The sequence below is a fragment of the Symphodus melops genome (assembly GCF_947650265.1).
Source record: "Symphodus melops genome assembly, chromosome: 1".
In the NCBI taxonomy this organism is placed as follows: domain Eukaryota; kingdom Metazoa; phylum Chordata; class Actinopteri; order Labriformes; family Labridae; genus Symphodus; species Symphodus melops.
In genome coordinates this window covers 56,839,060-56,844,756 of record NC_136691.1, presented here as the reverse complement: position 1 = coordinate 56,844,756, position 5,697 = coordinate 56,839,060, and the positions used below count along the sequence as shown (strand labels likewise).

General features: G+C 45.2%; 1 long non-coding RNA gene across 1 annotated transcript in view; it reads right to left on the bottom strand.

Annotated features, from left to right (window-relative positions):
- Positions 1 to 2,381: 2,381 nt before the first annotated feature.
- Positions 2,382 to 5,697, bottom strand: part of LOC306830726 — a 9,356-nt gene continuing 6,040 nt past the window's right edge. The window contains exon 3 of the long non-coding RNA XR_013780003.1: positions 2,382 to 3,139. This is a non-coding gene — a long non-coding RNA (uncharacterized lncRNA). The remainder of the gene's footprint in view (positions 3,140 to 5,697) is intronic.

The window sequence follows — 5,697 nt, the reverse complement described above, 5'->3', positions numbered from 1 at the left end:
TGTTCCTGTGGAGGCAGCGCTGGCTGATGTCATCCTCTTTGATCCCTGTGAAGGACGCTGTCCAACATGTCTGCTGATAAGACGATGAAGTGAAGTCGTGACGCAGGAAAAGAAGAAATAGTGATCCACCTCTCATCCTCGCCACCACCTCCAAGTGTGTGCGTGCGTGCGTGCGTGCATGCGTGTGTGCGTGCATGCGTGCATGCGTGTGTCCTCTATGGAAACAGTGAAGTTAATGATCCTTTACTGTCATAAAGAAGAAGAGCTGTGACGTGCGGCTGCACCACCATGTGCCAGGGTTTGACTTGGACGTGTTTCTGATGACGAGGCGGATCCCCGCGTGATGGATGTCACATCTAAGCTGCTGCAGGCTGTACCGTCTGCAGCAGGTAAACAGGCTGTAACGTCTGCAGCAGGTAAACAGACTGTAACGTCTGCAGCAGGTAAACAGACTGTAACGTCTGCAGCAGGTAAACAGGCTGTAACGTCTGCAGCAGGTAAACAGGCTGTAACGTCTGCAGCAGGTAAACAGGCTGTAACGTCTGCAGCAGGTAAACAGGCTGTAACGTCTGCAGGTAAACAGACTGTAACGTCTGCAGCAGGTAAACAGGCTGTAACGTCTGCAGCAGGTAAACAGGCTGTAACGTCTGCAGCAGGTAAACAGACTGTAACGTCTGCAGCAGGTAAACAGACTGTAACGTCTGCAGCAGGTAAACAGGCTGTAACGTCTGCAGGTAAACAGACTGTAACATCCTGCAGCAGGTAAACAGGCTGTAACGTCTGCAGCAGGTAAACAGACTGTAAAGCCTGCAGCAGGTAAACAGACTGTAACGTCTGCAGCAGGTAAACAGACTGTAACATGTCTGCAGCAGGTAAACAGGCTGTAACGTCTGCAGCAGGTAAACAGGCTGTAACGTCTGCAGCAGGTAAACAGGCTGTAACGTCTGCAGCAGGTAAACAGACTGTAACGTCTGCAGCAGGTAAACAGACTGTAACGTCTGCAGCAGGTAAACAGGCTGTAACGTCTGCAGCAGGTAAACAGACTGTAACGTCTGCAGCAGGTAAACAGGCTGTAACGTCTGCAGCAGGTAAACAGACTGTAACGTCTGCAGCAGGTAAACAGGCTGTAACGTCTGCAGCAGGTAAACAGACTGTAACGTCTGCAGCAGGTAAACAGACTGTAACGTCTGCAGCAGGTAAACAGGCTGTAACGTCTGCAGGTAAACAGACTGTAACGTCTGCAGCAGGTAAACAGGCTGTAACGTCTGCAGCAGGTAAACAGGCTGTAACGTCTGCAGCAGGTAAACAGACTGTAACGTCTGCAGCAGGTAAACAGACTGTAACGTCTGCAGCAGGTAAACAGGCTGTAACGTCTGCAGGTAAACAGACTGTAACATCCTGCAGCAGGTAAACAGGCTGTAACGTCTGCAGCAGGTAAACAGACTGTAAAGCCTGCAGCAGGTAAACAGACTGTAACGTCTGCAGCAGGTAAACAGACTGTAACATGTCTGCAGCAGGTAAACAGGCTGTAACGTCTGCAGCAGGTAAACAGGCTGTAACGTCTGCAGCAGGTAAACAGGCTGTAACGTCTGCAGCAGGTAAACAGACTGTAACGTCTGCAGCAGGTAAACAGACTGTAACGTCTGCAGCAGGTAAACAGGCTGTAACGTCTGCAGCAGGTAAACAGACTGTAACGTCTGCAGCAGGTAAACAGGCTGTAACGTCTGCAGCAGGTAAACAGACTGTAACGTCTGCAGCAGGTAAACAGGCTGTAACGTCTGCAGCAGGTAAACAGACTGTAACGTCTGCAGCAGGTAAACAGGCTGTAACGTCTGCAGCAGGTAAACAGACTGTAACGTCTGCAGCAGGTAAACAGACTGTAACGTCTGCAGCAGGTAAACAGACTGTAACGTCTGCAGGTAAACAGACTGTAACGTCTGCAGCAGGTAAACAGGCTGTAACGTCTGCAGCAGGTAAACAGACTGTAACGTCTGCAGGTAAACAGACTGTAACGTCTGCAGCAGGTAAACAGACTGTAACGTCTGCAGGTTTACAGACTGTAACGTCTGCAGCAGGTAAACAGACTGTAACGTCTGCAGCAGGTAAACAGGCTGTAACGTCTGCAGCAGGTAAACAGACTGTAACGTCTGCAGGTAAACAGGCTGTAACGTCTGCAGCAGGTAAACAGGCTGTAACGTCTGCAGCAGGTAAACAGGCTGTAACGTCTGCAGGTAAACAGGCTGTAACGTCTGCAGCAGGTAAACAGACTGTAACGTCTGCAGGTAAACAGGCTGTAACGTCTGCAGCAGGTAAACAGACTGTAACGTCTGCAGCAGGTAAACAGAGCTTCGCCTCTTAGTGCTGAGTTATTTGAGATATATGTAAATAGCGGTCTGTAATACTGAAGTTAGACCTCATCATGTTGGGAAAATGAACCAAAGGAATTTGGAGCAAAGGGAAATATTTTACGAACTCATCTGTTGGACAGTTGAGTCATTTAAATTCCGCTGTGAAGCTTTTAAAATCCCTCAAACAAGAGTTCAGATCGTACTATCTGCCATTAGATAAATGGGTAACGTATTGATGCTCTTTCAAATAAGGGCGTTCACATTTTCACACTTTTCTTGTTTGACTTTCAACAAGACTCATTAAAACAAAGCCCTGGTATCAGTTTGGACAATGATGTGTGTTTAAATGAGGGTTTGAGTGTTGTAGGTTCTGATACAAGCTGCATGTTTGTTCTAGGTTTAACTAAAGTGTAGACAAACTATTATTAACTGACTCCAGAGTTTAATATGCCGTGTTTAAAAGCAGGTAGCTCACATGTAATCTCTCTGATTAGACTGAATCCGTCTGCCTCTCTCTGTTCAGAACCTCATACACGTGTTAAAATGCATTACAATGACATGAAAATATGCAAAGAATTTGGCCTGTCTTGATTTCTAGAAGCTTGAAAGTTAAACCATGATCTCAAGTCTTCGGTATTTCAGCAGGACTGTGTGTGTGAAACAGACAGAGCCGCTCTGACTTTGACCTGATGAGAAACTGTCCGTCAACAGCAGCCGGTCTCTCAGGATACAAATCGAAAAACACTGATCGTGGAGAGCCCAGGAGAGGAGCTGCAGGCGTGTGCACGGCTCTGAGGAGGAGAGATGCCGTCCAGTATTTACTCAGGTGGAATAATACACAGCCGAGCCGAGCAGTGTGCAGTGATAACACAAAGAAGACTCTGAAGAATGTGTTCCATATGTTTCTGAGGGCCCACGAGCATTAGCTGAATTCCCAGATTGGGTATCAATGTTTTGACCATAAATGGATTCCTTCATCACTCTGCAGGGATAGCTTGTTAGCTAAAGCCATCACCTGCTGAACTTTGGTCGGACTGAGAGAATACACAACAGCTTCTGCTGAGCTTCGTGTAACGGAGTCTGCAGAGTAAGACCTCAGTGTTCACCGGCTGATACCAGGAACTGCTTCAGCCCTGCTTCAAACAGCAGCCAGGAAGGCAACTGCAAAAACATCACATGGAGTAAAATAATGAACAGCATTGAAAGATTTTGACCGTCAGGGCGCTCCGTAACTTTGAAGGTTTTTACGTCCTTTAAGAGAGTTTGTGAAGTCCAACACAGCCAACGTTTAAAGCATAAATCCCAATATAGCCCTTCAAAATAAAACCCAACACAGCCAATGTTTAAAGCATAAATCCCAACATAGCCCTTCAAAATAAAACCCAACACAGCCAATTGTAACACTGGTTCATTTAGTGTCCATTTAAATTTCCCACTCCCTCAAATGCACCGTCACATGAGGCAATCATGTGACGTGAACTCACCAATTACAAGGTACTAGTTTAGCTGCCCTGGCTTCATTCTCCTCAGGTGTGTGGGAGAGAAGTGAAGGGACAACAGTTTCAGGTCAGTTTCTCAAACAGTTATTTTGTTTATTCATTCTGTGAAAACTCGTCCTGAGTATCTATTTCAAAACTGTAGAAACCAGACTATCACTGCGTTGGGGAGCTGGTACCTTGTGCGTGCCTTTGATTCGACTGAACTGGTGAGTTTTGAATTGAGTAGTGTCAGCCTGTTAGCATTAGCCACACTGTTAGCATGCAGGCTAATGCTAACATGAAGGCCTATGATTTTGGTTTATTACATATGATTAATTTTTAATATTGAATCATTGAGCTAATTGCTAACTGTTGACATGCTAACATGCTAATATGCATTACAATGGTTGTAATACATTACAATGGTGTTTGAGTTCTTTGTTTTTGTATTATTTGACATGCTAAATGTTAGCTTAACATTTAGCTTTATTCAATGTAACTTAAGTGGATTGTTTGGTCCATGCAGGCCAGGTGTCCTGCTTTGGGACCAGTTCCCAACAGCATAAATCCCAATTTAGATTTTTTTCAATTTTAAAATAAAACCCAACACAGCCATTGTTTAAAGCATAAATCTCATTATAGCCCTTCAAAATAAGACCCAACACAGCCAACGTTTAAAGCATAAATCCCAATATAGCCCTTCAAAATAAAACCCAACACAGCCAATGTTTAAAGCATAAATCCCAATATAGCCCTTCAAAATAAAACCCAACACGGCCAATGTTTAAAGCATATATCCCACTATAGCCTTTCAAAATAAAACCCAACACGGCCAACGTTTAAAGCATAAATCCCATTATATCCCTTCAAAATAAAACCCAACACAGCCAACGTTTAAAGCATAAATCCCAATATAGCCCTTCAAAATAAAACCCAACGTTGCCAAATGAACAACGTGTGTATATTTAGACAGAGTGCAGGAGTTTTCCTGTATCTTTTATTTATTAGAAATAAAATCTTGGTGTCAATAATTAGGGCCTCCTTCCTCTATTGGGGCCATTCCCCATAAAGCCACGCTGTCAGCCTCAGAGCAGAGGAAGAGTCTCAAAGTTCAGAGTTCAGACTGTGAGGACACGAGGACAGGATGAAAACACATTCACACTGTAACAGTCAGATCAGATGATGAAACGGAGAGACCGAAGGCGTTTCTTTACAACAAGAGGCGAAGAAGGAGGAGGAGAAAGGGACGGTTATTTCATGGACTGTATTTCAGGCTGCGGTGGGTTTATTAAAAGGACCTGCTGCTCTCAGTGTTGACTCTGAAGAGTCTTAAAAACACCTCCTGCACAGGTGCACATTCCTGCAGGGACCAGGCTGAGACCTTGAGCTCGTATTTAACACAGATGTTCAACAGCTGTAACACACTGATGGAGGAGAAGGCTGTGAATCATGCCTGATCTCAGGGACCGAGGGTTTCATTCAATCTGTCCAACCTGAACGATGCCACGGCGTTTTGGTAAGAGAGTGCACAGGAGATTTTAAATGAACGTAATCTGTGTCATCAGCTGGCGTGGACCTTTAATCCGCCCTAAGCATGTTCTCACTGGATCGTTGTTACCTAACGATCTAATTATGCTCCCATTCAAAAACAGGTTACACATCAAAGATCTTGTATTGAGAGCAGCTGCTTCTCTCAGAGTCAACGTCAGAGGAAAGATTCTGATGGACAGCAAACAATTGTCCACTGTCGTGTTGGCTTCATGCACAAACGTGGCAGTTTCTTTTCCAGACGTCGACGCCGTGAGAACGTGAGGGCCAGGCGTTACGCTTCGACGGAGACATCGTCGTTCCAGACAGAGTCAAGAAGGTTA